We start from the raw sequence: 6,566 nt of genomic DNA on the forward strand, positions 1-6,566 counted from the left end.
CTTTTAGAAACCAAGGACTATGCTAACAGATATTTCCCTGATTTCTTTGTCTAAGCCAATACCAACATGGTTTATATCATGCAATTTAAAAGCATATGTAAGACATGGGACTTCCCTGGCAGTCTAGTGGTAAAGACTTGCCAGAGCATGCAGGTTTGGTTCCTGTTTGGGGAGCTAAGATCCTACATATCTCACAGCCAAATAACCAAAAGTAAACATAAGTAATATTGTAACAAATTCAGTAAAGATTTAAAAAAATGGTCAATATCAAAAAATCTTTAAAAATATCATATGAAAGTCTTGATAATTGGTTAAAACATAGTGAAGAAAATGTTTAATGTACCCTATCATAAGCTCTTAGAATTTGGGAATTAGGGAGAACTCTTCACCTACTGGAGAACATGCATAAATATTAATGTGTGTGTATGTATGTGTGTGTATATATATATATATATATATATATATATATATATGAAGAGCAATCTTGATAGAGTACAGAGCATTGACTATGGTGCGTAGGAGTGAAGAGAACAGTGAGAATGTTTATGGTGATGTATAGAGAAGTGGCTCTGAAGGCCTGAATATAAGCAGTGACAATGAGTTTGGGGAAGAAACGTAATATTTCATTCATTTACTCAAGTTATTGAGAGTGAGTCTAATATGAGCTATTCACTATACTGGGCAATAGGATAGAATTTTGAATATAATACATGAGTTGTTTACTCTGAGATATTTTGAAGATAGATATTTCAGGTCCTAGTAATAGAGAAAGAGAGTGTGGGTATGGCTTGGGGGGAAGAATTAGAAAAAGAAAACAGGAAATAATTTACAATTAAATAAATCATAATTTTTAACAATGCACTAATGACAGAAAAAGACTTCCCAGGTGGCGCTAGTGGCAAAGAACCCACCTGCAAATGCAGGAGACATAAGAGATGTGGGCTGGATCCCTGGGTCAGGAAGATTTCCTGGAGGAGGGTTCTTGCTGGGAGAATCCCATGGACAGAGGAGTCTACCAAGCCACGGTCCACAGGGCCTCAAAGAGTCAGACACGACTGAAGCAACTTTTCACAGATGCACACAGTGACAGAAAAATGGGCCTTTAGAGAAAGATAAAGCAGTTGACGTAGGCATGTGTTTAATGTATTGGTGTGTCACATGGAGAGATGTCATTTCTAGGATACTAAAAGCTGTCAGTTTTAGTATGACAGTTTTTAGTTCAACAAAATGAGTGGAGATAGCTTACATTTGGGAGATGATGTACTGAATTATGGGAATGGAAGGAAATCACCTTGGGGAATATATAGGAAGAGAAAAACCTGAGGGCTATAAGCAGATTCCCAAGAGAAGGCCATAATTGAGGGGGGTATGCTCTGGAGGGAGAGGGCGGAAAATAGTTAAAATGGTATGAAGTAGCCAAAAATGAGTATTCTGATAGACATCTAGGAAAGAGTTGGAAAAATATGAAATATTCACTAGGGACCAATGTTAGAGTGAGAAATATTACAGTAAATAAAAAAGGTGAGATTAGTTCTGGACAATTAATAAACCCTTAGTTTCTTTAGCAAAAACATGTTTAGAATAAAGCAAGAGTGGAAGAACAGAATTTAATTTGTTGGGGAGTCAGTGAGCATTTAGACAGTTGAATGAGAAAGGAATAAATAAATATGATAGTAGATTAAGAATCAAAGGGGTGTTTTGTGTGCTTGTTTTGTTTTCATTTTCATAGGAGAATCTAGCCTTTTAATTTCTTTCTTTTCTTTTTTTAGCTAGGGAAGCCAGAGGAGATTGCAGCTATCAGAAAGAGGGGATATAATTAACTAGGCAAGATCTCAGAGGGAATACTGAAAAACATAAAGCCCAATGGATCAGGAGTAGAAAGAAGAAAATCATCCTTTATTTGACAAAAGGAAGCATTTCAGGTAGATCATTCTAGTGCCATTTTAATCTAAAATTTATAGAAACCTTATAGAGAGAAAAAATATTACCTTCTTTTAAAATGTTCATAGGCTGCTGACATCCTATTTCAGTTACATAATTAAATCACATTTATAACAATGGACATAGGCTGTGTCTATGCTGAGCCCTTATATAAACTCTCCCAAATACAGGGATAATTTTTAATATTAATACATATAGACTAGAACACCATACAAGCAGAGTTTTCATCAGCTGCTAATGAAAATTTATGTCCACACCTTCCACATACTACTTTTAAATATATGATAATCTTAGTACTACTAGGACAGTGGGAGAAATATACAAAATACAATATTGTATACAATACACATGTATACATGTGTATGAGAAATATACAATATGTTGATGCTATCTTATAAAATCTAGTGTAGCAACAACAGAGCTAGGAACTTTGACACTTGTGTATTTAATGAAAGTCTTTTGGTTTCAAGAAAATTTGGGAAAATCACCCTCAAATATTAATTGAACTTTTCCAAGTGATTACACTGAAGAGTGGTTAGACGTGGCTGTAAGAACACAAATCTCATCATGTAACAACAGTAAATTCTCACAAGTTTCAGAATTTTGATATTACAGCATGTGCAAACATTAGCCACATTAATAATGGCTTCTGTATAGATCCACTGTCTCTATTTCTCCTTATTTTGCTTTTCTTCTTTTCTTTTCTTTCACTGTATGCATTTTGTTGCTTAAGCTAACTTTTGAAACCAGGGAAATATATAAATGAATAAAATAACATGACCATATCAGTTTTGCATTCACTTGATAAATGCAGAATAGTTTCTTCAAGGATGCATAGGGAATCAGAGAAACAGCTGCCTCTGAGAAAGCAAAAATACCAGTGAAGCAGATGAAAGCTCTGGGCATCTCCCAAGTAGGGCGACAATTTGAGTTAAATGTGTCCATGACTCTGGAAGGTATGGGTTGGGGGCTGTGGCAGAGACAACAGAAGGAGAGAGAACCCTTTGAATTTTGGCCCCAGCTCTGGAAGGGGGCAGAAACCTGGTATATTCCTGTGGAGCAACTGTTCCTCTCCACTTACACAGCACCCCTCCAGATAGAGCCTCTCATGAAGGAACAGCATATCATGGTAAGAACATCCTTTCTTAACAAAGGGTGGATGGAGAATGGGTCCCCTTAGCCCACTTCTACCAAGGTTCAACTTCTCACTTTGACTAAGCAGTGTGCCTATTTGCATCAGAGGGGTACCGTGTCTGCCAGCCTACTGTGTCTATAACTACAGGTTCTACTAGGCTCTTTCGGCACCCCCACCTATATTCCTATGGCAGCCTCTGTGGTCTGTAGAGAGGAAAGAGGGGACATTCCCACTGAGTGGGACATTCCGCAAATGAGTCTAATCAGGGCAATCCATGCATATGAACTGCAGTCACTATTCAGCCCAACACTGACACCATCTGGGTGGAAAGAGGAATGAAGTGAAGCAGCCGGTGGACTGAACCCTGAGGTTTGGCTGGTCATCACTCAGAAGCCGTGGCCATTAGACTTTTGTGCTGACAGTTGGGTTGTCTGCAGAACACAAGTGAATGCGGTGAGTGGCCTGACTCCCAGCCTAGAGGACTTAATAAATCAGTGGTTCAGATCCAGGGTGGAAAAAATTATTACTTATTTTGGGAATTATTATCTTAATCTTGTTTTCTCTCTTGCATGTGCCTGCCGGACAACCAAATAGCCAAGTGAGCCACCTCCATGGAAGTAAAACCTTCTGACTGCTCAGGGCACCATATGGAAGGTGGGGCAGGTAAGCTTGTAAGAGCTTGTCACCAGGGGTGGCATGATGGAGAAGATCATCAAAAAGATATGGCCAACAGCCGGTTGATCCTGTAGTAGGAGCCAGGAAATAATTGGAGGCTCCTTACCCCTTCCTGTGTCCTTAAGATGTATGCTCTGCACTAGAAACTACTTCAGGAGGCAGCCTTGAGAGTACTGTGTTACTGAGAGCTTCTGGACCATAGAGGAGACAACACTCTTAAGGCCTCCATGTAATCTCTTAAGATTCTGTTGGGCACGTGTAGTGACCTACTCCTCTTGCGGCCACCCAAAACAAGCCTCATATGTAAGTTCCCTCGTTTATTAAAACTGTCTACAAATCTGGAGTGTCACCGCCTCCCGCCCCCTCCCGCCTCTTTCTCTTGCATCTCCTTGCCTTTCACATACATGGATCAGTTGTGAATTTCACCTGGAAAATCTCAGAGTTGCTAACCCCACCAGGTCAAAGCTGTACAGGGCTCCCTTTCCTTCAGCACCCCGAGGATTCTGTAAACATAGTATAAAAAGAAGCACCTTGAATAGAGGATTGTAAACAGCATTGCAGCAATGGCCCCTAAGATCATGGCCTTCATATTGGAAAGCTTCTACATCTTTAGTCCTGCTTCAATAATGTTTGTCAGCCTAACAGTCTCCAAGAAAACCTCTGCCTCCAAGGAATGTTTTGTTTGTTGATTTGTAACATTTGGGGCTGCTCCAGGTGTGAATTGAGAACCCACTCAGTCGGTATCAGGAGCAACAATTGAAAATATTCCCCAGCAATTGCCAATATAGTAATTCCGTTGCAAACGTGGGTGAGGAGCGTAATTGCTCAGAGCATGCGCGGCTGATATTCCACGGAGGAGCCCAGAGCTATGAGGAGGGAAGGTGGTATGGGCCAGGCTACCCTCCCTGGCTTCTGCTGTCTGGTTAGAGTCCAGCCGGAGCCATTTCTAACTGCTTTCGGATCATAGTCTTCTCTGGAGAATCTGAATTGCCTCAGATAACAATTCTCCAAGTTTCCACTTGGTATTCTCCAAACCGTCTGTTCACCAGGATTTAGAGGTAAGTGATGCATGTGATTCAGAATTTGTCGATATTTTGGTGGCAGATTTTTATGGAAAGCCTCTGCTGTGAAAGTTAGTTCCAGCACGCCTGGAATGTTTTGGTGAAAAGAGACGGACCAAGACAGTGTTGACTCCTAGTCAAGGCTGAATGGTAGTGATTTAATAGCGTTGCTTTTCGACCGAGGGGCCATGGTTAGTTTCTGGTGCTTTATCGAGGCTTGTGAGGCATCGTTTATGGATAGCGGTGCAGATGGTTTACACCTGGTGTAAGTGAGACTCTCGAAGGGTTCTGCCACTTAACTGGAACATGCCTAGACTAGGGCCCCGGGTTTTTAGTTGCTCTCTGCCTACTGGGTGGTTTGGGGTTTGCGAAAGTGCGTTCAGGGCAGTCCTGCAGGTGGAGGAAGGTTGGAAGGAGTACCTATCTTCTGACCTGTGCTGTGAGGCAGCCTTTCTTTGAGATGCGTTTCCTGACCTCAGTGCCGCTGCTCTTTTGTATTCCTTTCTGGCAGTAACTTGCAGATTCTGAAGCGTTTTTATGCGAGTCCTGAGAGAGCTTTTTAGCAACTGAAACTTGTTTGCCACCATTAGTAAAGCTTCCAACAACAAAAACGAAGAACAAAAATAAGTAAACCAAAAAATTCAGAACCTGAGGGAATGCAGAGGAAAAAAAAAAAATCTCTAACTCATAACCTCAAGAAGAAAAGGTGTTTGCTTATTGTGTACAAAACAATAGATTTAAAGGTTATTTGAAAAAAAAATTGTAGAAAGTTTGGAAGAGAGAGGAAACCTAAAAAGCGGAAAAAATGCAAAGCAATGGAAAATAGTAGAGAAAAAATCCATATGCTTAACTATTGTCTAATGGAAGTTTTAGACTATCATGGAAAATGAGGTGGGGGAAAATTGACAAATAATTCATGAAGTCCCTAGAACAGGAAGAAAAAATGGCTCCATATTGAAAAGTCATTCACTAAGTACCAGCCCCATGAATTAAAATGGTCCCAACCAAAATATACCATTGTCGTGCAATTTTGTAATATCAGAAATACGGAGAGAAGTTTTTACAGGGAAAAAGGAAAAGACACCAAAACATCAGATTGTGTGATTGTAGAATTCAAGCATTACAGAAAAAAAAAAATCTAAAATATTTCTGATGAAATTTTTTAAAGTTATTTACAAAGACTGACTTAAAAAATTAGAAAATTACAAAAATTTCAAAACACATCTGTATTTGTAAGTCTTGGGCATAGGCATGTTCCTCCCTATGTATATCAAGATTATTTTTCATGATATGAAGCAGGGTGTTATATAGTTGTTTTAGCAAGTGTGTGTGTGTGTGTGTGTGTATGGAATGCTTCATGAATTTGCACGTCATCTTTTTGCGGGGCATACTAATCTCTGTATCATTCCAGTTTTAGTATATGTGCTGCTGAAGCAAGTACACATTTAAGATTTTGATTAATATAAATACTAATAACTAAAGTAATCAGAAAAATTATTCTATGTGTTGCAAATAGTGATCACATATTACTTCAGTAGGAGAGACAACAAATCTTTCTAAATCACTAAGTATCTTGTGTTTGACCTAAGGAGGCTAGAAAGTAAAATGTCCATTGACCATTATTTAAGTGTTAGATGTTTAGAAAATATTAAGCATTTTAATTTTTAAAAAGGTAAATTGTGGAAATTTACTATTTTGATCACTGCAGCAAATGGTAATGACTGGGTATCATCCCTGATAATCATTAGTTTTTA

General features: G+C 39.1%; 1 non-coding gene across 1 annotated transcript; it reads right to left on the reverse strand.

Annotated features, from left to right (window-relative positions):
* Positions 1–6,151: 6,151 nt before the first annotated feature.
* LOC129634680 (U6 spliceosomal RNA) lies at positions 6,152–6,253 on the reverse strand. The gene has a single exon (XR_008705846.1). It is a non-coding gene; the product is annotated as a U6 spliceosomal RNA (small nuclear RNA).
* Positions 6,254–6,566: the final 313 nt, after the last annotated feature.

The sequence above is a fragment of the Bubalus kerabau genome, chromosome 19 (genome assembly GCF_029407905.1).
Source record: "Bubalus kerabau isolate K-KA32 ecotype Philippines breed swamp buffalo chromosome 19, PCC_UOA_SB_1v2, whole genome shotgun sequence".
In the NCBI taxonomy this organism is placed as follows: Eukaryota; Metazoa; Chordata; class Mammalia; order Artiodactyla; family Bovidae; genus Bubalus; species Bubalus kerabau.